Below are 26,974 nucleotides of genomic sequence, written 5' to 3'. Positions count from 1 at the left end.
CCCAGCCCAGAGTGTGCATGGAAAATTGTCTGGCAGCCTCCCTGACAGCAAGCAGTGATAGTGCCCATGAAGGGCACCTTGTTGGGCCCGCCCCTTTCACGGTTATCGCTTCTCGGCCTTTTGGCTAAGATCAAGTGTAGTATCTGTTCTTATCAGTTTAATATCTGATACGTCCCCTATCTGGGGACCATATATTAAATGGATTTTTGAGAACGGGGGCCGATTTCGAAGCTTGCTTCCGTCGCCCTATGCATTGACCCGATATGGCAGTATCTTCGGGTACAGTGCACCACCCCCTTACAGGGTTAAAAAGAAAGATTCCTACTTTCATTGCTACCTGCTTGCTGGCTAGCCAGCTAGCCAGCCCTGTGGGCCTTGCTGCTGCTGCAGCCAAAAAACAAAAGGTGGTGCTGCTGCTGCTTCTGCTGCTTCTGCTTCTGCTTGTGTCTGGCCGCTGTTGGAGCGTCCAGGCACAGGACTTCTGCTGCTGCTGACTAAATGGCCTCCTTAATTGGATCATTTGAGTAGCCAGCACACCTGTGCAGGTAGGGCATGACATGATAGGCAGCTGCCTTGATAGCGGGTGGGTGCTGAATGTTCCTAATTGACAAAATAAGATTAATGCTTATGAAGAAATATAAAATCTCATCCCTTCCCCAATATCGCGCCACACCCCTACCCCTTAATTCCCTGGTTGAACTTGATGGACATATGTCTTTTTTCGACCGTACTAACTATGTAACTATGTAACATAACATGGGGGGGGGGGGGGGTCTCCTGGCTGTTCACACAGGTGTGTCATTGCTGTACATTGACCATGCATTGCTTCTGTGGTATTGCAAAGGCAAAGACAAATGCTTCCAGCCATCCATTGCACTAATGGATTGGTCATCAGCTGGCTGTCTATGTCCCGCATCAATATAGACCAAAGTACAGAGGGTTAGGCTATGCTATTGTGCACCTACCTGATGCATCAGAAGGTGCGAGGCCCTTGCTAAATTCTGTGCACAGACTTTGAGATCTATACTTTAGACTGTATCTAAACCTGCTCCAACATGGACTGACATTCTGGCCTACTTTCAGCCGATGCGACTTGTCTGTCGCTGAACAGTCGCTTTTTATGTATTCAGCACCTATGTATAATGTTGTAAAAATGCTCTAGAATTTAAAGTCGCAGAAATGTCACACATATTTGGCCTGCAACTTTCTGTGCGACAAATTCAGACAGGAAAAATCAGTATAAATCCTTAGAAAATTATCCCCCAGTGTCTCCATCTGCTGGCGGTATTGAATAAGCATTGCTGCACTGATGGGGTATGCATTAGACGAAAAAAAAGAAGAAAAAGAAGAATAATACGCCCAGAAAAGAGGCGAAAAGGAGAAAAACGTAAAAAAACTTGAAAAAAAAGTAAGAGGAAGAGAAGGGAAAAAAAGGTGGAAATGGGTTTAAAAGTGATTTCGGCGGAGAAATATATATATATATATATATATATATATATATATATATATATACGCGCACACACACACATATATATAAACGTATTCTCCGTTGAGATATTGCAGCCGCTGCTGTGTCCAGGCCCAGGAGCCTTAGCACTGTGCTGTGATGTCACTCAATACCACTGACATCACTAGGTGTAAACAACATCTCTCCTTTGCTGTGTATGTGACTATGGAGCTGTTTGGTGATGTCGTCTATTATGGCCTTCATAGAAGCAACAGGAGATTGTTGCATCCATCTAGAACCCTCAGAACTACAGTGCTATGATGTCACTCACTTCCACAGGCCTTGCAGAGTGTAAACAACAACAACCCAGCTTTGTTGTGTATGTAACCATAGGGATTTGTGATGTCACCTAGAACCTTCACAGCAGCGACAGCTTTATGAGGAGCATCAGCACTGCTCTGCCTGAGCAGAACCATCACCGCCATAGGTTGTCAAATAACCCGGGTTTAACCCACACAGGTAAGTCCAATGGGGTGCAGGCATGTCCTCTATGCTTACAGCTTCCCGTGGGTGTTGGTTTGATACCGTTTGGGGACAGCCAAGGAGGCATCTGCAGGCAACAAAGGTAGGTGTGTGCTTGTGTGTGTGTTTCCTATGCAGATCCTAAGCCCAGTGTCACATGCAAGTAGGAGGAGTAAGAAGGGTTCCTGGCAAATCCGGGTTATGGATTGCATTTAAAAAGGCCCCGTGGGAGTGCAATGGGCCCCTGTCTTGCTGCTTAGCAATAATGGTATGGGTTTAGGTTCTGCTGTGTGTACTGGTGGTTGACTGCCCCCCAGCCCAGAGTGTGCATGGAAAATTGTCTGGCAGCCTCCCTGACAGCAAGCAGTGATAGTGCCCATGAAGGGCACCTTGTTGGGCCCGCCCCTTTCACGGTTATCGCTTCTCGGCCTTTTGGCTAAGATCAAGTGTAGTATCTGTTCTTATCAGTTTAATATCTGATACGTCCCCTATCTGGGGACCATATATTAAATGGATTTTTGAGAACGGGGGCCGATTTCGAAGCTTGCTTCCGTCGCCCTATGCATTGACCCGATATGGCAGTATCTTCGGGTACAGTGCACCACCCCCTTACAGGGTTAAAAAGAAAGATTCCTACTTTCATTGCTACCTGCTTGCTGGCTAGCCAGCTAGCCAGCCCTGTGGGCCTTGCTGCTGCTGCAGCCAAAAAACAAAAGGTGGTGCTGCTGCTGCTTCTGCTGCTTCTGCTTCTGCTTGTGTCTGGCCGCTGTTGGAGCGTCCAGGCACAGGACTTCTGCTGCTGCTGACTAAATGGCCTCCTTAATTGGATCATTTGAGTAGCCAGCACACCTGTGCAGGTAGGGCATGACATGATAGGCAGCTGCCTTGATAGCGGGTGGGTGCTGAATGTTCCTCATCCCTTCCCCAATATCGCGCCACACCCCTACCCCTTAATTCCCTGGTTGAACTTGATGGACATATGTCTTTTTTCGACCGTACTAACTATGTAACTATGTAACATAACATGGGGGGGGGGGGGGGTCTCCTGGCTGTTCACACAGGTGTGTCATTGCTGTACATTGACCATGCATTGCTTCTGTGGTATTGCAAAGGCAAAGACAAATGCTTCCAGCCATCCATTGCACTAATGGATTGGTCATCAGCTGGCTGTCTATGTCCCGCATCAATATAGACCAAAGTACAGAGGGTTAGGCTATGCTATTGTGCACCTACCTGATGCATCAGAAGGTGCGAGGCCCTTGCTAAATTCTGTGCACAGACTTTGAGATCTATACTTTAGACTGTATCTAAACCTGCTCCAACATGGACTGACATTCTGGCCTACTTTCAGCCGATGCGACTTGTCTGTCGCTGAACAGTCGCTTTTTATGTATTCAGCACCTATGTATAATGTTGTAAAAATGCTCTAGAAGCTAAAGTCGCAGAAATGTCACACATATTTGGCCTGCAACTTTCTGTGCGACAAATTCAGACAGGAAAAATCAGTATAAATCCTTAGAAAATTATCCCCCAGTGTCTCCATCTGCTGGCGGTATTGAATAAGCATTGCTGCACTGATGGGGTATGCATTAGACGAAAAAAAAGAAGAAAAAGAAGAATAATACGCCCAGAAAAGAGGCGAAAAGGAGAAAAACGTAAAAAAACGTGAAAAAAAAGTAAGAGGAAGAGAAGGGAAGAAAAGGTGGAAATGGGTTTAAAAGTGATTTCGGCGGAGAAATATATATATATATATATATATATATATATATATATATATATACGCGCACACACACACATATATATAAACGTATTCTCCGTTGAGATATTGCAGCCGCTGCTGTGTCCAGGCCCAGGAGCCTTAGCACTGTGCTGTGATGTCACTCAATACCACTGACATCACTAGGTGTAAACAACATCTCTCCTTTGCTGTGTATGTGACTATGGAGCTGTTTGGTGATGTCGTCTATTATGGCCTTCATAGAAGCAACAGGAGATTGTTGCATCCATCTAGAACCCTCAGAACTACAGTGCTATGATGTCACTCACTTCCACAGGCCTTGCAGAGTGTAAACAACAACAACCCAGCTTTGTTGTGTATGTAACCATAGGGATTTGTGATGTCACCTAGAACCTTCACAGCAGCGACAGCTTTATGAGGAGCATCAGCACTGCTCTGCCTGAGCAGAACCATCACCGCCATAGGTTGTCAAATAACCCGGGTTTAACCCACACAGGTAAGTCCAATGGGGTGCAGGCATGTCCTCTATGCTTACAGCTTCCCGTGGGTGTTGGTTTGATACCGTTTGGGGACAGCCAAGGAGGCATCTGCAGGCAACAAAGGTAGGTGTGTGCTTGTGTGTGTGTTTCCTATGCAGATCCTAAGCCCAGTGTCACATGCAAGTAGGAGGAGTAAGAAGGGTTCCTGGCAAATCCGGGTTATGGATTGCATTTAAAAAGGCCCCGTGGGAGTGCAATGGGCCCCTGTCTTGCTGCTTAGCAATAATGGTATGGGTTTAGGTTCTGCTGTGTGTACTGGTGGTTGACTGCCCCCCAGCCCAGAGTGTGCATGGAAAATTGTCTGGCAGCCTCCCTGACAGCAAGCAGTGATAGTGCCCATGAAGGGCACCTTGTTGGGCCCGCCCCTTTCACGGTTATCGCTTCTCGGCCTTTTGGCTAAGATCAAGTGTAGTATCTGTTCTTATCAGTTTAATATCTGATACGTCCCCTATCTGGGGACCATATATTAAATGGATTTTTGAGAACGGGGGCCGATTTCGAAGCTTGCTTCCGTCGCCCTATGCATTGACCCGATATGGCAGTATCTTCGGGTACAGTGCACCACCCCCTTACAGGGTTAAAAAGAAAGATTCCTACTTTCATTGCTACCTGCTTGCTGGCTAGCCAGCTAGCCAGCCCTGTGGGCCTTGCTGCTGCTGCAGCCAAAAAACAAAAGGTGGTGCTGCTGCTGCTTCTGCTTCTGCTTGTGTCTGGCCGCTGTTGGAGCGTCCAGGCACAGGACTTCTGCTGCTGCTGACTAAATGGCCTCCTTAATTGGATCATTTGAGTAGCCAGCACACCTGTGCAGGTAGGACATGACATGATAGGCAGCTGCCTTGATAGCGGGTGGGTGCTGAATGTTCCTAATTGACAAAATAAGATTAATGCTTATGAAGAAATATAAAATCTCATCCCTTCCCCAATATCGCGCCACACCCCTACCCCTTAATTCCCTGGTTGAACTTGATGGACATATGTCTTTTTTCGACCGTACTAACTATGTAACTATGTAACATAACATGGGGGGGGGGGGGGGGTCTCCTGGCTGTTCACACAGGTGTGTCATTGCTGTACATTGACCATGCATTGCTTCTGTGGTATTGCAAAGGCAAAGACAAATGCTTCCAGCCATCCATTGCACTAATGGATTGGTCATCAGCTGGCTGTCTATGTCCCGCATCAATATAGACCAAAGTACAGAGGGTTAGGCTATGCTATTGTGCACCTACCTGATGCATCAGAAGGTGCGAGGCCCTTGCTAAATTCTGTGCACAGACTTTGAGATCTATACTTTAGACTGTATCTAAACCTGCTCCAACATGGACTGACATTCTGGCCTACTTTCAGCCGATGCGACTTGTCTGTCGCTGAACAGTCGCTTTTTATGTATTCAGCACCTATGTATAATGTTGTAAAAATGCTCTAGAAGCTAAAGTCGCAGAAATGTCACACATATTTGGCCTGCAACTTTCTGTGCGACAAATTCAGACAGGAAAAATCAGTATAAATCCTTAGAAAATTATCCCCCAGTGTCTCCATCTGCTGGCGGTATTGAATAAGCATTGCTGCACTGATGGGGTATGCATTAGACGAAAAAAAAGAAGAAAAAGAAGAATAATACGCCCAGAAAAGAGGCGAAAAGGAGAAAAACGTAAAAAAACGTGAAAAAAAAGTAAGAGGAAGAGAAGGGAAAAAAAGGTGGAAATGGGTTTAAAAGTGATTTCGGCGGAGAAATATATATATATATATATATATATATATATATACGCGCACACACACACATATATATATAAACATATTCTCCGTTGAGATATTGCAGCCGCTGCTGTGTCCAGGCCCAGGAGCCTTAGCACTGTGCTGTGATGTCACTCAATACCACTGACATCACTAGGTGTAAACAACATCTCTCCTTTGCTGTGTATGTGACTATGGAGCTGTTTGGTGATGTCGTCTATTATGGCCTTCATAGAAGCAACAGGAGATTGTTGCATCCATCTAGAACCCTCAGAACTACAGTGCTATGATGTCACTCACTTCCACAGGCCTTGCAGAGTGTAAACAACAACAACCCAGCTTTGTTGTGTATGTAACCATAGGGATTTGTGATGTCACCTAGAACCTTCACAGCAGCGACAGCTTTATGAGGAGCATCAGCACTGCTCTGCCTGAGCAGAACCATCACCGCCATAGGTTGTCAAATAACCCGGGTTTAACCCACACAGGTAAGTCCAATGGGGTGCAGGCATGTCCTCTATGCTTACAGCTTCCCGTGGGTGTTGGTTTGATACCGTTTGGGGACAGCCAAGGAGGCATCTGCAGGCAACAAAGGTAGGTGTGTGCTTGTGTGTGTGCTTCCTATGCAGATCCTAAGCCCAGTGTCACATGCAAGTAGGAGGAGTAAGAAGGGTTCCTGGCAAATCCGGGTTATGGATTGCATTTAAAAAGGCCCCGTGGGAGTGCAATGGGCCCCTGTCTTGCTGCTTAGCAATAATGGTATGGGTTTAGGTTCTGCTGTGTGTACTGGTGGTTGACTGCCCCCCAGCCCAGAGTGTGCATGGAAAATTGTCTGGCAGCCTCCCTGACAGCAAGCAGTGATAGTGCCCATGAAGGGCACCTTGTTGGGCCCGCCCCTTTCACGGTTATCGCTTCTCGGCCTTTTGGCTAAGATCAAGTGTAGTATCTGTTCTTATCAGTTTAATATCTGATACGTCCCCTATCTGGGGACCATATATTAAATGGATTTTTGAGAACGGGGGCCGATTTCGAAGCTTGCTTCCGTCGCCCTATGCATTGACCCGATATGGCAGTATCTTCGGGTACAGTGCACCACCCCCTTACAGGGTTAAAAAGAAAGATTCCTACTTTCATTGCTACCTGCTTGCTGGCTAGCCAGCTAGCCAGCCCTGTGGGCCTTGCTGCTGCTGCAGCCAAAAAACAAAAGGTGGTGCTGCTGCTGCTTCTGCTGCTTCTGCTTCTGCTTGTGTCTGGCCGCTGTTGGAGCGTCCAGGCACAGGACTTCTGCTGCTGCTGACTAAATGGCCTCCTTAATTGGATCATTTGAGTAGCCAGCACACCTGTGCAGGTAGGGCATGACATGATAGGCAGCTGCCTTGATAGCGGGTGGGTGCTGAATGTTCCTAATTGACAAAATAAGATTAATGCTTATGAAGAAATATAAAATCTCATCCCTTCCCCAATATCGCGCCACACCCCTACCCCTTAATTCCCTGGTTGAACTTGATGGACATATGTCTTTTTTCGACCGTACTAACTATGTAACTATGTAACATAACATGGGGGGGGGGGGGGGTCTCCTGGCTGTTCACACAGGTGTGTCATTGCTGTACATTGACCATGCATTGCTTCTGTGGTATTGCAAAGGCAAAGACAAATGCTTCCAGCCATCCTTGCACTAATGGATTGGTCATCAGCTGGCTGTCTATGTCCCGCATCAATATAGACCAAAGTACAGAGGGTTAGGCTATGCTATTGTGCACCTACCTGATGCATCAGAAGGTGCGAGGCCCTTGCTAAATTCTGTGCACAGACTTTGAGATCTATACTTTAGACTGTATCTAAACCTGCTCCAACATGGACTGACATTCTGGCCTACTTTCAGCCGTATGCGACTTGTCTGTCGCTGAACAGTCGCTTTTTATGTATTCAGCACCTATGTATAATGTTGTAAAAATGCTCTAGAAGCTAAAAGTCGCAGAAATGTCACACATATTTGGCCTGCAACTTTCTGTGCGACAAATTCAGACAGGAAAAATCAGTATAAATCCTTAGAAAACTATCCCCCAGTGTCTCCATCTGCTGGCGGTATTGAATAAGCATTGCTGCACTGATGGGGTATGCATTAGACGAAAAAAAAAGAAGAAAAAGAAGAATAATACGCCCAGAAAAGAGGTGAAAAGGAGAAAAACGTAAAAAAAACGTGAAAAAAAAGTAAGAGGAAGAGAAGGGAAAAAAAGGTGGAAATGGGTTTAAAAGTGATTTCGGCGGAGAATATATATATATATAATATATATATATATATATATATACGCGCACACAAACACATATATATATAAACGTATTCTCCGTTGAGATATTGCAGCCGCTGCTGTGTCCAGGCCCAGGAGCCTTAGCACTGTGCTGTGATGTCACTCAATACCACTGACATCACTAGGTGTAAACAACATCTCTCCTTTGCTGTGTATGTGACTATGGAGCTGTTTGGTGATGTCGTCTATTATGGCCTTCATAGAAGCAACAGGAGATTGTTGCATCCATCTAGAACCCTCAGAACTACAGTGCTATGATGGTCACTCACTTCCACAGGCCTTGCAGAGTGTAAACAACAACAACCCAGCTTTGTTGTGTATGTAACCATAGGGATTTGTGATGTCACCTAGAACCTTCACAGCAGCGACAGCTTTATGAGGAGCATCAGCACAGCTCTGCCTGAGCAGAACCATCACCGCCATAGGTTGTCAAATAACCCGGGTTTAACCCACACAGGTAAGTCCAATGGGGTGCAGGCATGTCCTCTATGCTTACAGCCTTCCCGTGGGTGTTGGTTTGATACCGTTTGGGGACAGCCAAGGAGGCATCTGCAGGCAACAAAGGTAGGTGTGTGCTTGTGTGTGTGTTTCCTATGCAGATCCTAAGCCCAGTGTCACATGCAAGTAGGAGGGAGTAAGAAGGGTTTCCTTGGCAAATCCGGGTTATGGATTGCATTTAAAAAGGCCCCGTGGGAGTGCAATGGGCCCCTGTCTTGCTGCTTAGCAATAATGGTATGGGTTTAGGTTCTGCTGTGTGTACTGGTGGTTGACTGCCCCCCAGCCCAGAGTGTGCATGAAAATTGTCTGGCAGCCTCCCTGACAGCAAGCAGTGATAGTGCCCCATGAAGGGCACCTTGTTGGGCCCGCCCCCTTTCACGGTTATCGCTTCTCGGCCTTTTGGCTAAGATCAAGTGTAGTATCTGTTCTTATCAGTTTAATATCTGATACGTCCCCTATCTGGGGGACCATATATTAAATGGATTTTTGAGAACGGGGGCCGATTTCGAAGCTTGCTTCCGTCGCCCTATGCATTGACCCGATATGGCAGTATCTTCGGGTACAGTGCACCACCCCCTTACAGGGTTAAAAAGAAAGATTCCTACTTTCATTGCTACCTGCTTGCTGGCTAGCCAGCTAGCCAGCCCTGTGGGCCTTGCTGCTGCTGCAGCCAAAAAACAAAAGGTGGTGCTGCTGCTGCTGCTTCTGCTGCTTCTGCTTCTGCTTGTGGTCTGGCCGCTGTTGGAGCGTCCAGGCACAGGACTTCTGCTGCTGCTGACTAAATGGCCTCCTTAATTGGATCATTTGAGTAGCAGCACACCTGTGCAGGTAGGGCATGACATGATAGGCAGCTGCCTTGATAGCGGGTGGGTGCTGAATGTTCCTAATTGACAAAATAAGATTAATGCTTATGAAGAAATATAAAATCTCATCCCTTCCCCAATATCGCGCCACACCCCTACCCCTTAATTCCCTGGTTGAACTTGATGGACATATGTCTTTTTTCGACCGTACTAACTATGTAACTATGTAACATAACATGGGGGGGGGGGGGGTCTCCTGGCTGTTCACACAGGTGTGTCATTGCTGTACATTGACCATGCATTGCTTCTGTGGTATTGCAAAGGCAAAGACAAAATGCTTCCAGCCATCCATTGCACTAATGGATTGGTCATCAGCTGGCTGTCTATGTCCCGCATCAATATAGACCAAAGTACAGAGGGTTAGGCTATGCTATTGTGCACCTACCTGATGCATCAGAAGGTGGCGAGGCCCTTGCTAAATTCTGTGCACAGACTTTGAGATCTATACTTTAGACTGTATCTAAACCTGCTCCAACATGGACTGACATTCTGGCCTACTTTCAGCCGATGCGACTTGTCTGTCGCTGAACAGTCGCTTTTTATGTATTCAGCACCTATGTATAATGTTGTAAAAATGCTCTAGAAGCTAAAGTCGCAGAAATGTCACACATATTTGGCCTGCAACTTTCTGTGCGACAAATTCAGACAGGAAAAATCAGTATAAATCCTTAGAAAATTATCCCCCAGTGTCTCCATCTGCTGGCGGTATTGAATAAGCATTGCTGCACTGATGGGGTATGCATTAGACGAAAAAAAAGAAGAAAAGGAAGAAGAATACGCCCAGAAAAGAGGCGAAAAGGAGAAAAACGTAAAAAAAACGTGAAAAAAAAGTAAGAGGAAGAGAAGGGAAAAAAAGGTGGAAATGGGTTTAAAAGTGATTTCGGCGGAGAAATATAATATATATATATATATATATATATATATACGCGCACACACACACATATATATAAACGTATTCTCCGTTGAGATATTGCAGCCGCTGCTGTGTCCAGGCCCAGGAGCCTTAGCACTGTGCTGTGATGTCACTCAATACCACTGACATCACTAGGTGTAAACAACATCTCTCCTTTGCTGTGTATGTGACTATGGGAGCTGTTTGGTGATGTCGTCTATATGGCCTTCATAGAAGCAACAGGAGATTGTTGCATCCATCTAGAACCCTCAGAACTACAGTGCTATGATGTCACTCACTTCCACAGGCCTTGCAGAGTGTAAACAACAACAACCCAGCTTTGTTGTGTATGTAACCATAGGGATTTGTGATGTCACCTAGAACCCTTCACAGCAGCGACAGCTTTATGAGGAGCATCAGCACTGCTCTGCCTGAGCAGAACCATCACCGCCATAGGTTGTCAAATAACCCGGGTTTAACCCACACAGGTAAGTCCAATGGGGTGCAGGCATGTCCTCTATGCTTACAGCTTCCCGTGGGTGTTGGTTTGATACCGTTTGGGGACAGCCAAGGAGGCATCTGCAGGCAACAAAGGTAGGTGTGTGCTTGTGTGTGTGTTTCCTATGCAGATCCTAAGCCCAGTGTCACATGCAAGTAGGAGGAGTAAGAAGGGTTCCTGGCAAATCCGGGTTATGGATTGCATTTAAAAAGGCCCCGTGGGAGTGCAATGGGCCCCTGTCTTGCTGCTTAGCAATAATGGTATGGGTTTAGGTTCTGCTGTGTGTACTGGTGGTTGACTGCCCCCCAGCCCAGAGTGTGCATGGAAAATTGTCTGGCAGCCTCCCTGACAGCAAGCAGTGATAGTGCCCATGAAGGGCACCTTGTTGGGCCCGCCCCTTTCACGGTTTATCGCTTCTCGGCCTTTTGGCTAAGATCAAGTGTAGTATCTGTTCTTATCAGTTTTCATGCTGGTGGGGATGGGTGCTGCATGGAGGATGCAGGTGTACCAGGGCTTTCCGGGGCTGGTTCTGAGGAATCAGCTCGACGGCTGCCCCGATGTGACCTGTTCCCTCCGGGTCTCGCCATGAGGCTGAGAGGGTCTAGAGCCGAGGTACTTTTGTGCCTCGGGGAGTGGTGGACCCCGAGGTGCCGAAACTCACTGGGAGAATAGACTCACTGAGTTGAAGCACGGGCACCATAATCTCTTCACCTTGTGGCACTCACCTCTTGATTCCCGGCCTTCTGGCTAGGATCAGAGAAATTTTTATAGATCCGGCCGGATGTCCGGGCAGTATATCTGCACACATTCACTTATTTATTTCTTTTTTGTCTCACTGTGTCACTTTTTGCGTGTTGTGTGTTCACAGGATTTGTCAGGATGCGGTAGCCCTTCTGGGTGTCCCTCCTGGCGGTCTAGGGGGAGGTGTGTGTGGCCATTAGGTTCCGCACCTCCCTGCAAACACCCCGGGTACTCCTGCTTTGGCAGGGTACCTACCGTAATCGGCTCTGCGGGCAGATACCTTGGCCAACGCCAAGGGGGATGCCGGGAGCATTTGTGGTCCCCTAGTAGCTTCGGCGAAAAGGGACATCGAACCTGGAACCTCGCAGGTACCTTTTGGTCCGGAGGCGAAGGGTAAGGTTTGTTGGGGGGCCTCTCTCCTATCGGAGAAGGGCTTGCGATAGACCGCATCCTTTGTGCACGTTTTTTTTTAGTGTAACACGTTGCACTTTTTCTTGCACTTTGGGTGAATCGAAAGCACGTTCCTCGGCTTTAGATATAAAAAAAAAAAAAAAAAAAAAATCTGTTCTTATCAGTTTAATATCTGATACGTCCCCTATCTGGGGACCATATATTAAATGGATTTTTGAGAACGGGGGCCGATTTCGAAGCTTGCTTCCGTCGCCCTATGCATTGACCCGATATGGCAGTATCTTCGGGTACAGTGCACCACCCCCTTACAGGGTTAAAAAGAAAGATTCCTACTTTCATTGCTACCTGCTTACCTGGCAGGGGAGATACCATGATCGCTACGGTCTGAAGAACTCCCAAGCATTGTGGTAGAGATTTTGCGTAGTACGATTGCAGTACTTTTCGTTCTTATTAGAACCGCATTTCTCTAGAGCATACCACCTGAAGATCGTCTCCTGCCTGCCTCGGAACATCTGAAGAAGGAGAAGATCTTGAAGACTGCAGCTCCGGAAGAAGCCGACGAAGAACCTGGAAGAAGGGAATCGGCGGTGAATTCCGGAACAGCGGCGAAGAGGAAGGCGGCGCAGAATCTTTTCGAAGAAACTCGCTGCCTCTGGAGAAGGATTTGCATAGCTCCTCCCACCGGGACCGGATCTGCATAGCTCCTCCCACCCGGGAAAGAAGACTTTGCGAAGCCTCTCTCCACAAGCAAGCAAGGAAGCGGAAAAGAGCCTGCTGGAAGAAGCCATGGCCTCAACCAGCAAGTCCACCCAGGAGGCTGCAGGGCAAGGCCTGGAGGTCCAGCCCCAACCACAGCAAGCTTCAACCTCCACCACGGCAAGGCAGAAGGGGCGGCAGAATTCCTAACCTGGAAGCTCCAACCCTGGAGCCCTGGATGAGGCAGACTGTTGCCTTGAAGCTCAAGCCCGTGGACGGAAGGGTGCCGGACATGTCCCACGACGTGTTCTGCAAGAAGATGCTGGCGGATCAAGGCTTCCCCACGGCTGACACCCTGGAATAGCAACCTTCTTTTCGGGAATCTTCTACATCACCTTTGCCACCATTGGGACCTGTAGAAGATACTGGGAGGTGGGATGAAAGCGGCGAGTCCCGAATCCCCTTTCTCTCGCTTTGTGGGCAACTGCCTTATTCAAAGAGAGGAGAGGCGGGTGACGGGTTTCAATGCGGAACCCACCACACCCCAGGCACGGACATCTCGACCTTCCTGAAGCGCTTCTGCACCGTGGTGAGGGAGCCCACCCGCATCCTGAACTCACTCGGATACTGGACCTGCAAGTGGTCTGTGGTCGTCAGACTCAACAAAGAACCCTGCTTCTCCAGACGGACTACAGCACCTGCCAACGACATTTTCCTTGGGCAACTCCCACAGGACTTATCTTCTACCCGGACATGCCGCAGACCTGCAGGAGATGTGGCAAGATGGGCCACGAGGGCAAGGACTGTACGGAGGATGCCTGCAGGTATTGCCGTGTGACAGGTCACACGACCAAGGACTGCCCCAAGTGCAAGACCTGCAACCTCTGCGGACTGGCAGCCCACAGCTACAAGGACTGCCCCCAGAGGGAAGAGAACATGGGCATCTGTGGCAGCGAGAGCACCGAAGCCAGCCCCAGCTCCGGAGCCAACACCACGGATGGCCAAGCCGACCAAGGAGGGTAAGAAGGCGAAAAGCCACCACCCCCTGCCCCGTCCCGCCCCCTCCCCCTGCCCCTCCCGCCCCATCTCCTGCCCCTCCCGCCCCATCTCCTGCCCCCATCCCGTCCCACCCCTGCCCCCATCCCGTCCCACCCCCTGCCCCTCCTGCCCCATCCCGTCCCACCCCTGCCCCTCCTGCCCCCATCCCGTCTCACCCCCGCCCCTCCTGCCCCATCCCGCCCCACCCTGCCCCCCGTACCCCACCCCCGGCCCACCCCTGCCCCCCCGTACCCCACCCCGGCCCACCCCCTGCCCCGTCCTCCCCCTGCCCGGCCCACCCCTGCCCCGTCCTCCCCTGCCCGGCCCACCCCTGCCCCGTCCTCCCCTGCCCGGGCACTCTCTCCTGCCCCCCGCCCCACCCCAGCCTCCTTTCTCTCCTGGCCCAGCAGCACCTAACCCCCCTCCAGCTGCTGGTGCCCGCCCTTCGGAGGACTTTCCTGTGCTTCCTCCCCCAGGTACCATACAGAGGAAGAGGAAAGGAAGGGACAACGTATCAGAAGAGTCCCACAAAAGAAAGATAATCGAGACCTGCGAAACCCCTCAAGCTTCAGATGAGGAGGAGGAGATGGAGCAGGTCTGCGAGAGCCTTGAGGCTTCAGAAGGAGAGGAGGTGATGGAGCAGGCCCAAGTGGAGCAGGTCCAAGCAGAGCCAGTCCAAGCTCAATCTATGGAGGAGCTGCTGCAGGACCCAGAGGTTAAGAAAATCCTGGACACTCCGTCCAACACGGTCTACGACGAGTTCTTGGAAGGGCGCTACGAGAAGCCACAGGAGCCGACAGGCGCCAGAGAAGAGGACCCGTCCGACCAGACTGGTAACTAGTATCAGAACTAACCTCTCTTTTTATTCCCATGGCTGATCTCAACATCTTCTGCATTAATGTGAGGAGTATTAGAGCTTGGTTTAGATTTCAGACTGTTCTTACGTTCTTAGATTCCCAGAGGTGTGATGTTTACATGTTGCAGGAATGTGCTTTGTCTGCTTCTAGGTCTTACAACCATCTGGGCCAGGCAGTTGGCCTCACGGCCCTTCCTACTGGTCTGGTGGGGGCGACAATAGGTCCTGCGGGGGTGGCCATCCTGATCAGGGGAGGTAACTTTGCACTTGATTCCGTCCGGGAGCTCGTCTGTGGCAGACTTCTTGTCGCAGACGGTTCCATGGGCGGGTGAGCCCGTGCGGCTCATCAACGTGTATGCCTCCCCTGAGAGGGATGTCCGACTGGAGGTTCTCCAGGCCCTGCGGGCTGAACTCGCCACCACTAGAGCAGTAGTGTTGGGTGGTGACTTCAACTGCCCCATTGAGGTGGACGGGTGCAGTTCTGGCACATCCGCCAACCTGGACGTGACGTCTAAACTGCTGATTGAGATGGTGACGGAGGCATCCTTGCAGGACGTTGTCGGGTCCATCGGGAACGGCTCCGTAAACTATACGTGGAGCCGCCCCGATGGCTCGCTCCGTTCTCGGATAGACTTCATCTTCACTTCGAGAGCAGTCAGAAAGGTGTCGTACTCTATGGTCCCCTGCTTCTTCTCTGACCACAGGGCCATTCGATTCCGGGGGACTCTGGGCCATGGATTCCCACCTGGCCCGGGCTCCTGGAAGTTGAATTGTGCCCTGTTGGAGCAGAGGGAGGCCATGGAGGAACTTAGGGATGCTTACCTTGTATGGCGAAATGACAAATGTCTGTTCAAGTGCATCAGCGATTGGTGGGAATATGTTAAAGTCGAATTCCGTTGTTTCTTTCAGGCAAAAGGCAGACAACAGGCGTGTGCGAAGAAGTGGGACTTGAGGGAAACTGCAGCGCGAGCTGCGGTCCCTGCAGGACCTGCTCCAGTGTGGCTGGGACGTCAGGGAGGAGCTGGAGGAGACCAAAAAGAGCTTGAAAAGGCACTTTGAGGAGGAATCCAAGCGAATCGTCTTTCGTTCCAAGGTGGAGAACCTGGAGAAGGGTGAGAAATGTAACTCTTTCTTTTTCAGGAAGCTACATGCTGGCCACACGCCCCTGACTGAGCTACGAGATGAGACCGGACACATGAGGAGCGGCAAGGAGGAAGTGATGGGGGTCGTCCACGACTTCTACAGCAACCTCTACGCCCCCAAGTCATCCGACCCCGAAGCCGCCGAGAGGTTCCTGTCAGGTTGTCACTAACGTTGTTGATCCCGCAGGTGCGGCGGCTATGGACGATCCCTTGACGGTGGGGGAGCTGCTCTCTGCCGCTAAATCCTTTAAGCCCGGCAAGACCCCGGGCAGTGACGGTCTCCCGGCCGAGCTCTACGTAGCGCTGGGTGACCTGATCTGTCCGGACCTGTTGGAGGTGTACGAGGAGATGGTGGTGGGGGGCAGAATGCCTCCGTCGTTGAGGGAAGGATGATCACGATCTTGTATAAGCGGAAGGGGGAGAGATGTGACCTGAAAAACTGGCGTCCCATCTCTCTCCTGAACGTGGACTACAAGATCCTCGCCAAGGTGCTGGCCAACAGGCTGAAACCTGTCATGGGGCAGATCGTCCATCCGGACCAGACCTGCAGCATTCCTGGCCGCAGGATTGCCGACAGCCTTGCCCTTGTGAGAGACACGGTCCATTACATCCAGGACCGCGGGGGCCGCGCCGCCCTGGTCAGCTTAGATCAGGAGAAGGCGTTCGACCGTGTCTCCCACGCATTCATGGACAGGGTTTTGCGCAGGCTGGGTCTGGGGAAGATGTTTTGCTCTTTTGTTAACGTTATGTATTTTGACATTTACAGCACGGTGTTGGTGAACGGCTGGAAGACTGACCCCTTTCCTATTCTTTCAGGGGTTAGACAAGGCTGCCCTCTTTCACCTCTCCTTTTTGTTTGTGTTATAGAGCTCTTCGCTGAGACTATCCGGCAGAATGGAGAGATCAGAGGGATCACCGCACCAGGACCAGATCGCCACGAGGTCAAGTGCTCGCTCTACATGGACGACGTGACCGTCTTCTGCGCTGACCAGCGTTCGGTGACTGCACTCGTCCAGACCTGCGAGGACTTCGGCAGAGCTTCGGGGGCAAAAGTCAACTGCGGGAAGTCGGAGGCCATGCTCTTCGGGGAGTGGCACCTGGCTTCTTCCGCCCCCTTCCCCTTTACTATTAAGCCGGACTTCATTCAAATTCTTGGAGTCTGGTTCGGGAAGGAAGGAGCGGCCCTTAAGTCTTGGCAAGACCGACTAGGAAGGATAAACTCGAAGATCGGACTGTGGAGCTCCAGAAAGCTCACGATGGAAGGCAAGGCACTTGTCCTGCGGAGTGAAGTTTTGCCTGTGCTCCAATATACCGCACAGGCCTGGCCTCCCCATACCACCGTTTGCAAGGCCATCACCCGGACAGTGTTTGGCTTCGTCTGGGGCAAAATGGACAGAGTCAAGAGGACCGTGATGTACAAGGAACCCCGCAAGGGTGGGAAGGGAATACCCGACATCCCCGCTCTGCTGAGGGCCTCCTTTGCATGTGTCACGGTGCAGCGGACTCTTGTAGAAAAGACTGGCTCAGCGGGCAGGTCCATGTCTCGCTTGCTTCTCATGCCCCTCTGGAGACAGCTGGGCTGGGACAAGTGGGACAGCTCCATCCCTTACAACTGGAACACTCCCTGGTTCTATGGGGATGTTGTCCGGTTTGTGAGGGAGCACCAGCTGGAAGGACTGAAACCAGACCTATGGAAGCCAAAGACAATCCACAAGCTCATCCGAGCTAAGGACTCGACCGAGCTGGTTCCGGGACTCCCCGCAGCCACTGCAGAGACAGTTTGGAACAATGTGGCCTCAAAGCGGCTTACCAATGGACACAAGGACTTGTCGTGGATGGCCGTCATGGGAGGTCTCTCTCTCAGGTCATTCATGCATGCCCGCAACCTGTGCAAGACCCGGTACTGCCCCCGTTGCCCCTACGTGGAGGAAACATCTTTCCACGTGTTTTGGCAGTGCCCCTTTGCACAGGGTCTGTTGGACGCCCTAGAACAGGAACTCAGAGACTCAGTGCCCAGGAGCTGCCTATCGTACCATTCGGTGCTTTACGGCCTGTTCCCTGGGACCCACGACGTGGAGGCCATCCAGGAGGCCTGGCGCCTTATGAACTGTTTTAAGGACGCAGTGTGGCTTGCCAGGAACCGCCTCGTGATCAACAGGGAAAACATGTCCGTCCGGGACTGCCGCAGGTTCATCAAGAACCTGCTTAGAGACTATTCCATCTTGGACAGCTCGGCCGTTGATGAGGAAGAAGAGGAGTGAAGACCCCTCTCCTTCTCCCATGTCTCCCTGAAGATACAGCCCAACAGTTTGGCCCTGTGATCCGCCCCCCTCCCTACCCCCACATAGTCGCCCACACCCCTACCCCGATCACAGATTGTATTATTTGGTTTTTGTTTGATCTCTTGTGCCTTTATATTGCAGGATTGAGCTGAATGTTAGAGTAGCATGGTGTGCGATGTATAGCTTAGGGAACCTTTGCTGTGTATTGTACTATCATGCTTTGTGTGACTGTAATTTATTGTACGACTTGTAATGACTGAACGGAAAATAAAGCTCTTTCAATCAAAAAAAAAAAAAAATCTGTTCTTATCAGTTTAATATCTGATACGTCCCCTATCTGGGGACCATATATTAAATGGATTTTTGAGAACGGGGGCCGATTTCGAAGCTTGCTTCCGTCGCCCTATGCATTGACCCGATATGGCAGTATCTTCGGGTACAGTGCACCACCCCCTTACAGGGTTAAAAAGAAAGATTCCTACTTTCATTGCTACCTGCTTGCTGGCTAGCCAGCTAGCCAGCCCTGTGGGCCTTGCTGCTGCTGCAGCCAAAAAACAAAAGGTGGTGCTGCTGCTGCTTCTGCTGCTTCTGCTTCTGCTTGTGTCTGGCCGCTGTTGGAGCGTCCAGGCACAGGACTTCTGCTGCTGCTGACTAAATGGCCTCCTTAATTGGATCATTTGAGTAGCCAGCACACCTGTGCAGGTAGGGCATGACATGATAGGCAGCTGCCTTGATAGCGGGTGGGTGCTGAATGTTCCTAATTGACAAAATAAGATTAATGCTTATGAAGAAATATAAAATCTCATCCCTTCCCCAATATCGCGCCACACCCCTACCCCTTAATTCCCTGGTTGAACTTGATGGACATATGTCTTTTTTCGACCGTACTAACTATGTAACTATGTAACATAACATGGGGGGGGGGTCTCCTGGCTGTTCACACAGGTGTGTCATTGCTGTACATTGACCATGCATTGCTTCTGTGGTATTGCAAAGGCAAAGACAAATGCTTCCAGCCATCCATTGCACTAATGGATTGGTCATCAGCTGGCTGTCTATGTCCCGCATCAATATAGACCAAAGTACAGAGGGTTAGGCTATGCTATTGTGCACCTACCTGATGCATCAGAAGGTGCGAGGCCCTTGCTAAATTCTGTGCACAGACTTTGAGATCTATACTTTAGACTGTATCTAAACCTGCTCCAACATGGACTGACATTCTGGCCTACTTTCAGCCGATGCGACTTGTCTGTCGCTGAACAGTCGCTTTTTATGTATTCAGCACCTATGTATAATGTTGTAAAAATGCTCTAGAAGCTAAAGTCGCAGAAATGTCACACATATTTGGCCTGCAACTTTCTGTGCGACAAATTCAGACAGGAAAAATCAGTATAAATCCTTAGAAAATTATCCCCCAGTGTCTCCATCTGCTGGCGGTATTGAATAAGCATTGCTGCACTGATGGGGTATGCATTAGACGAAAAAAAAGAAGAAAAAGAAGAATAATACGCCCAGAAAAGAGGCGAAAAGGAGAAAAACGTAAAAAAACGTGAAAAAAAAGTAAGAGGAAGAGAAGGGAAAAAAAGGTGGAAATGGGTTTAAAAGTGATTTCGGCGGAGAAATATATATATATATATATATATATATATATATACGCGCACACACACACATATATATAAACGTATTCTCCGTTGAGATATTGCAGCCGCTGCTGTGTCCAGGCCCAGGAGCCTTAGCACTGTGCTGTGATGTCACTCAATACCACTGACATCACTAGGTGTAAACAACATCTCTCCTTTGCTGTGTATGTGACTATGGAGCTGTTTGGTGATGTCGTCTATTATGGCCTTCATAGAAGCAACAGGAGATTGTTGCATCCATCTAGAACCCTCAGAACTACAGTGCTATGATGTCACTCACTTCCACAGGCCTTGCAGAGTGTAAACAACAACAACCCAGCTTTGTTGTGTATGTAACCATAGGGATTTGTGATGTCACCTAGAACCTTCACAGCAGCGACAGCTTTATGAGGAGCATCAGCACTGCTCTGCCTGAGCAGAACCATCACCGCCATAGGTTGTCAAATAACCCGGGTTTAACCCACACAGGTAAGTCCAATGGGGTGCAGGCATGTCCTCTATGCTTACAGCTTCCCGTGGGTGTTGGTTTGATACCGTTTGGGGACAGCCAAGGAGGCATCTGCAGGCAACAAAGGTAGGTGTGTGCTTGTGTGTGTGTTTCCTATGCAGATCCTAAGCCCAGTGTCACATGCAAGTAGGAGGAGTAAGAAGGGTTCCTGGCAAATCCGGGTTATGGATTGCATTTAAAAAGGCCCCGTGGGAGTGCAATGGGCCCCTGTCTTGCTGCTTAGCAATAATGGTATGGGTTTAGGTTCTGCTGTGTGTACTGGTGGTTGACTGCCCCCCAGCCCAGAGTGTGCATGGAAAATTGTCTGGCAGCCTCCCTGACAGCAAGCAGTGATAGTGCCCATGAAGGGCACCTTGTTGGGCCCGCCCCTTTCACGGTTATCGCTTCTCGGCCTTTTGGCTAAGATCAAGTGTAGTATCTGTTCTTATCAGTTTAATATCTGATACGTCCCCTATCTGGGGACCATATATTAAATGGATTTTTGAGAACGGGGGCCGATTTCGAAGCTTGCTTCCGTCGCCCTATGCATTGACCCGATATGGCAGTATCTTCGGGTACAGTGCACCACCCCCTTACAGGGTTAAAAAGAAAGATTCCTACTTTCATTGCTACCTGCTTGCTGGCTAGCCAGCTAGCCAGCCCTGTGGGCCTTGCTGCTGCTGCAGCCAAAAAACAAAAGGTGGTGCTGCTGCTGCTTCTGCTTCTGCTTGTGTCTGGCCGCTGTTGGAGCGTCCAGGCACAGGACTTCTGCTGCTGCTGACTAAATGGCCTCCTTAATTGGATCATTTGAGTAGCCAGCACACCTGTGCAGGTAGGACATGACATGATAGGCAGCTGCCTTGATAGCGGGTGGGTGCTGAATGTTCCTAATTGACAAAATAAGATTAATGCTTATGAAGAAATATAAAATCTCATCCCTTCCCCAATATCGCGCCACACCCCTACCCCTTAATTCCCTGGTTGAACTTGATGGACATATGTCTTTTTTCGACCGTACTAACTATGTAACTATGTAACATAACATGGGGGGGGGGGGGGGGTCTCCTGGCTGTTCACACAGGTGTGTCATTGCTGTACATTGACCATGCATTGCTTCTGTGGTATTGCAAAGGCAAAGACAAATGCTTCCAGCCATCCATTGCACTAATGGATTGGTCATCAGCTGGCTGTCTATGTCCCGCATCAATATAGACCAAAGTACAGAGGGTTAGGCTATGCTATTGTGCACCTACCTGATGCATCAGAAGGTGCGAGGCCCTTGCTAAATTCTGTGCACAGACTTTGAGATCTATACTTTAGACTGTATCTAAACCTGCTCCAACATGGACTGACATTCTGGCCTACTTTCAGCCGATGCGACTTGTCTGTCGCTGAACAGTCGCTTTTTATGTATTCAGCACCTATGTATAATGTTGTAAAAATGCTCTAGAAGCTAAAGTCGCAGAAATGTCACACATATTTGGCCTGCAACTTTCTGTGCGACAAATTCAGACAGGAAAAATCAGTATAAATCCTTAGAAAATTATCCCCCAGTGTCTCCATCTGCTGGCGGTATTGAATAAGCATTGCTGCACTGATGGGGTATGCATTAGACGAAAAAAAAGAAGAAAAAGAAGAATAATACGCCCAGAAAAGAGGCGAAAAGGAGAAAAACGTAAAAAAACGTGAAAAAAAAGTAAGAGGAAGAGAAGGGAAAAAAAGGTGGAAATGGGTTTAAAAGTGATTTCGGCGGAGAAATATATATATATATATATATATATATATATATATATACGCGCACACACACACATATATATAAACGTATTCTCCGTTGAGATATTGCAGCCGCTGCTGTGTCCAGGCCCAGGAGCCTTAGCACTGTGCTGTGATGTCACTCAATACCACTGACATCACTAGGTGTAAACAACATCTCTCCTTTGCTGTGTATGTGACTATGGAGCTGTTTGGTGATGTCGTCTATTATGGCCTTCATAGAAGCAACAGGAGATTGTTGCATCCATCTAGAACCCTCAGAACTACAGTGCTATGATGTCACTCACTTCCACAGGCCTTGCAGAGTGTAAACAACAACAACCCAGCTTTGTTGTGTATGTAACCATAGGGATTTGTGATGTCACCTAGAACCTTCACAGCAGCGACAGCTTTATGAGGAGCATCAGCACTGCTCTGCCTGAGCAGAACCATCACCGCCATAGGTTGTCAAATAACCCGGGTTTAACCCACACAGGTAAGTCCAATGGGGTGCAGGCATGTCCTCTATGCTTACAGCTTCCCGTGGGTGTTGGTTTGATACCGTTTGGGGACAGCCAAGGAGGCATCTGCAGGCAACAAAGGTAGGTGTGTGCTTGTGTGTGTGTTTCCTATGCAGATCCTAAGCCCAGTGTCACATGCAAGTAGGAGGAGTAAGAAGGGTTCCTGGCAAATCCGGGTTATGGATTGCATTTAAAAAGGCCCCGTGGGAGTGCAATGGGCCCCTGTCTTGCTGCTTAGCAATAATGGTATGGGTTTAGGTTCTGCTGTGTGTACTGGTGGTTGACTGCCCCCCAGCCCAGAGTGTGCATGGAAAATTGTCTGGCAGCCTCCCTGACAGCAAGCAGTGATAGTGCCCATGAAGGGCACCTTGTTGGGCCCGCCCCTTTCACGGTTATCGCTTCTCGGCCTTTTGGCTAAGATCAAGTGTAGTATCTGTTCTTATCAGTTTAATATCTGATACGTCCCCTATCTGGGGACCATATATTAAATGGATTTTTGAGAACGGGGGCCGATTTCGAAGCTTGCTTCCGTCGCCCTATGCATTGACCCGATATGGCAGTATCTTCGGGTACAGTGCACCACCCCCTTACAGGGTTAAAAAGAAAGATTCCTACTTTCATTGCTACCTGCTTGCTGGCTAGCCAGCTAGCCAGCCCTGTGGGCCTTGCTGCTGCTGCAGCCAAAAAACAAAAGGTGGTGCTGCTGCTGCTTCTGCTGCTTCTGCTTGTGTCTGGCCGCTGTTGGAGCGTCCAGGCACAGGACTTCTGCTGCTGCTGACTAAATGGCCTCCTTAATTGGATCATTTGAGTAGCCAGCACACCTGTGCAGGTAGGGCATGACATGATAGGCAGCTGCCTTGATAGCGGGTGGGTGCTGAATGTTCCTAATTGACAAAATAAGATTAATGCTTATGAAGAAATATAAAATCTCATCCCTTCCCCAATATCGTGCCACACCCCTACCCCTTAATTCCCTGGTTGAACTTGATGGACATATGTCTTTTTTCGACCGTACTAACTATGTAACTATGTAACATAACATGGGGGGGGGGGGGTCTCCTGGCTGTTCACACAGGTGTGTCATTGCTGTACATTGACCATGCATTGCTTCTGTGGTATTGCAAAGGCAAAGACAAATGCTTCCAGCCATCCATTGCACTAATGGATTGGTCATCAGCTGGCTGTCTATGTCCCGCATCAATATAGACCAAAGTACAGAGGGTTAGGCTATGCTATTGTGCACCTACCTGATGCATCAGAAGGTGCGAGGCCCTTGCTAAATTCTGTGCACAGACTTTGAGATCTATACTTTAGACTGTATCTAAACCTGCTCCAACATGGACTGACATTCTGGCCTACTTTCAGCCGATGCGACTTGTCTGTCGCTGAACAGTCGCTTTTTATGTATTCAGCACCTATGTATAATGTTGTAAAAATGCTCTAGAAGCTAAAGTCGCAGAAATGTCACACATATTTGGCCTGCAACTTTCTGTGCGACAAATTCAGACAGGAAAAATCAGTATAAATCCTTAGAAAATTATCCCCCAGTGTCTCCATCTGCTGGCGGTATTGAATAAGCATTGCTGCACTGATGGGGTATGCATTAGACGAAAAAAAAGAAGAAAAAGAAGAATAATACGCCCAGAAAAGAGGCGAAAAGGAGAAAAACGTAAAAAAACGTGAAAAAAAAGTAAGAGGAAGAGAAGGGAAAAAAAGGTGGAAATGGGTTTAAAAGTGATTTCGGCGGAGAAATATATATATATATATATATATATATATATATATATATACGCGCACACACACACATATATATAAACGTATTCTCCGTTGAGATATTGCAGCCGCTGCTGTGTCCAGGCCCAGGAGCCTTAGCACTGTGCTGTGATGTCACTCAATACCACTGACATCACTAGGTGTAAACAACATCTCTCCTTTGCTGTGTATGTGACTATGGAGCTGTTTGGTGATGTCGTCTATTATGGCCTTCATAGAAGCAACAGGAGATTGTTGCATCCATCTAGAACCCTCAGAACTACAGTGCTATGATGTCACTCACTTCCACAGGCCTTGCAGAGTGTAAACAACAACAACCCAGCTTTGTTGTGTATGTAACCATAGGGATTTGTGATGTCACCTAGAACCTTCACAGCAGCGACAGCTTTATGAGGAGCATCAGCACTGCTCTGCCTGAGCAGAACCATCACCGCCATAGGTTGTCAAATAACCCGGGTTTAACCCACACAGGTAAGTCCAATGGGGTGCAGGCATGTCCTCTATGCTTACAGCTTCCCGTGGGTGTTGGTTTGATACCGTTTGGGGACAGCCAAGGAGGCATCTGCAGGCAACAAAGGTAGGTGTGTGCTTGTGTGTGTGTTTCCTATGCAGATCCTAAGCCCAGTGTCACATGCAAGTAGGAGGAGTAAGAAGGGTTCCTGGCAAATCCGGGTTATGGATTGCATTTAAAAAGGCCCCGTGGGAGTGCAATGGGCCCCTGTCTTGCTGCTTAGCAATAATGGTATGGGTTTAGGTTCTGCTGTGTGTACTGGTGGTTGACTGCCCCCCAGCCCAGAGTGTGCATGGAAAATTGTCTGGCAGCCTCCCTGACAGCAAGCAGTGATAGTGCCCATGAAGGGCACCTTGTTGGGCCCGCCCCTTTCACGGTTATCGCTTCTCGGCCTTTTGGCTAAGATCAAGTGTAGTATCTGTTCTTATCAGTTTAATATCTGATAGGTCCCCTATCTGGGGACCATATATTAAATGGATTTTTGAGAACGGGGGCCGATTTCGAAGCTTGCTTCCGTCGCCCTATGCATTGACCCGATATGGCAGTATCTTCGGGTACAGTGCACCACCCCCTTACAGGGTTAAAAAGAAAGATTCCTACTTTCATTGCTACCTGCTTGCTGGCTAGCCAGCTAGCCAGCCCTGTGGGCCTTGCTGCTGCTGCAGCCAAAAAACAAAAGGTGGTGCTGCTGCTGCTGCTTCTGCTGCTTCTGCTTCTGCTTGTGTCTGGCCGCTGTTGGAGCGTCCAGGCACAGGACTTCTGCTGCTGCTGACTAAATGGCCTCCTTAATTGGATCATTTGAGTAGCCAGCACACCTGTGCAGGTAGGGCATGACATGATAGGCAGCTGCCTTGATAGCGGGTGGGTGCTGAATGTTCCTAATTGACAAAATAAGATTAATGCTTATGAAGAAATATAAAATCTCATCCCTTCCCCAATATCGCGCCACACCCCTACCCCTTAATTCCCTGGTTGAACTTGATGGACATATGTCTTTTTTCGACCGTACTAACTATGTAACTATGTAACATAACATGGGGGGGGGGGGGGTCTCCTGGCTGTTCACACAGGTGTGTCATTGCTGTACATTGACCATGCATTGCTTCTGTGGTATTGCAAAGGCAAAGACAAATGCTTCCAGCCATCCATTGCACTAATGGATTGGTCATCAGCTGGCTGTCTATGTCCCGCATCAATATAGACCAAAGTACAGAGGGTTAGGCTATGCTATTGTGCACCTACCTGATGCATCAGAAGGTGCGAGGCCCTTGCTAAATTCTGTGCACAGACTTTGAGATCTATACTTTAGACTGTATCTAAACCTGCTCCAACATGGACTGACATTCTGGCCTACTTTCAGCCGATGCGACTTGTCTGTCGCTGAACAGTCGCTTTTTATGTATTCAGCACCTATGTATAATGTTGTAAATATGCTCTAGAAGCTAAAGTCGCAGAAATGTCACACATATTTGGCCTGCAACTTTCTGTGCGACAAATTCAGACAGGAAAAATCAGTATAAATCCTTAGAAAATTATCCCCCAGTGTCTCCATCTGCTGGCGGTATTGAATAAGCATTGCTGCACTGATGGGGTATGCATTAGACGAAAAAAAAGAAGAAAAAGAAGAATAATACGCCCAGAAAAGAGGCGAAAAGGAGAAAAACGTAAAAAAACGTGAAAAAAAAGTAAGAGGAAGAGAAGGGAAAAAAAGGTGGAAATGGGTTTAAAAGTGATTTCGGCGGAGAAATATATATATATATATATATATATATATATATATACGCGCACACACACACATATATATAAACATATTCTCCGTTGAGATATTGCAGCCGCTGCTGTGTCCAGGCCCAGGAGCCTTAGCACTGTGCTGTGATGTCACTCAATACCACTGACATCACTAGGTGTAAACAACATCTCTCCTTTGCTGTGTATGTGACTATGGAGCTGTTTGGTGATGTCGTCTATTATGGCCTTCATAGAAGCAACAGGAGATTGTTGCATCCATCTAGAACCCTCAGAACTACAGTGCTATGATGTCACTCACTTCCACAGGCCTTGCAGAGTGTAAACAACAACA

At 48.8% G+C, this 26,974-nt stretch overlaps 10 non-coding genes and 1 pseudogene across 10 annotated transcripts; all 11 read left to right on the top strand.

Annotated features, from left to right (window-relative positions):
• Positions 1-104: 104 nt before the first annotated feature.
• Positions 105-295, top strand: LOC130337869 (U2 spliceosomal RNA). Its single transcript, XR_008878678.1, has one exon. It is a non-coding gene; the product is annotated as a U2 spliceosomal RNA (small nuclear RNA).
• A 2,090-nt stretch (positions 296-2,385) lies between these two features.
• On the top strand, positions 2,386-2,576 carry LOC130337868 (U2 spliceosomal RNA). Its single transcript, XR_008878677.1, has one exon. It is a non-coding gene; the product is annotated as a U2 spliceosomal RNA (small nuclear RNA).
• Positions 2,577-4,622: 2,046 nt separating this feature from the next.
• On the top strand, positions 4,623-4,813 carry LOC130337867 (U2 spliceosomal RNA). The gene has a single exon (XR_008878676.1). It is a non-coding gene; the product is annotated as a U2 spliceosomal RNA (small nuclear RNA).
• A 2,074-nt stretch (positions 4,814-6,887) lies between these two features.
• Positions 6,888-7,078, top strand: LOC130337866 (U2 spliceosomal RNA). The gene has a single exon (XR_008878675.1). It is a non-coding gene; the product is annotated as a U2 spliceosomal RNA (small nuclear RNA).
• Positions 7,079-9,173: 2,095 nt separating this feature from the next.
• On the top strand, positions 9,174-9,365 carry LOC130337826 (U2 spliceosomal RNA). The gene has a single exon (XR_008878650.1). It is a non-coding gene; the product is annotated as a U2 spliceosomal RNA (small nuclear RNA).
• Positions 9,366-11,453: 2,088 nt separating this feature from the next.
• Positions 11,454-11,613, top strand: LOC130337848 (U2 spliceosomal RNA; annotated as a pseudogene).
• Positions 11,614-12,309: 696 nt separating this feature from the next.
• Positions 12,310-12,499, top strand: LOC130337840 (U2 spliceosomal RNA). The gene has a single exon (XR_008878661.1). It is a non-coding gene; the product is annotated as a U2 spliceosomal RNA (small nuclear RNA).
• Positions 12,500-18,479: 5,980 nt separating this feature from the next.
• Positions 18,480-18,662, top strand: LOC130337836 (U2 spliceosomal RNA). The gene has a single exon (XR_008878657.1). It is a non-coding gene; the product is annotated as a U2 spliceosomal RNA (small nuclear RNA).
• A 2,075-nt stretch (positions 18,663-20,737) lies between these two features.
• LOC130337865 (U2 spliceosomal RNA) lies at positions 20,738-20,928 on the top strand. Its single transcript, XR_008878674.1, has one exon. It is a non-coding gene; the product is annotated as a U2 spliceosomal RNA (small nuclear RNA).
• Positions 20,929-23,004: 2,076 nt separating this feature from the next.
• On the top strand, positions 23,005-23,195 carry LOC130337863 (U2 spliceosomal RNA). Its single transcript, XR_008878673.1, has one exon. It is a non-coding gene; the product is annotated as a U2 spliceosomal RNA (small nuclear RNA).
• Positions 23,196-25,273: 2,078 nt separating this feature from the next.
• LOC130337816 (U2 spliceosomal RNA) lies at positions 25,274-25,464 on the top strand. The gene has a single exon (XR_008878641.1). It is a non-coding gene; the product is annotated as a U2 spliceosomal RNA (small nuclear RNA).
• Positions 25,465-26,974: the final 1,510 nt, after the last annotated feature.

Source organism: Hyla sarda, unplaced genomic scaffold, assembly GCF_029499605.1.
Source record: "Hyla sarda isolate aHylSar1 unplaced genomic scaffold, aHylSar1.hap1 scaffold_508, whole genome shotgun sequence".
NCBI lineage: Eukaryota > Metazoa > Chordata > Amphibia > Anura > Hylidae > Hyla > Hyla sarda.
The sequence above is the reverse complement of the archived record's forward strand: the minus strand, read 5'-3'. Positions and strand labels throughout refer to the sequence as shown.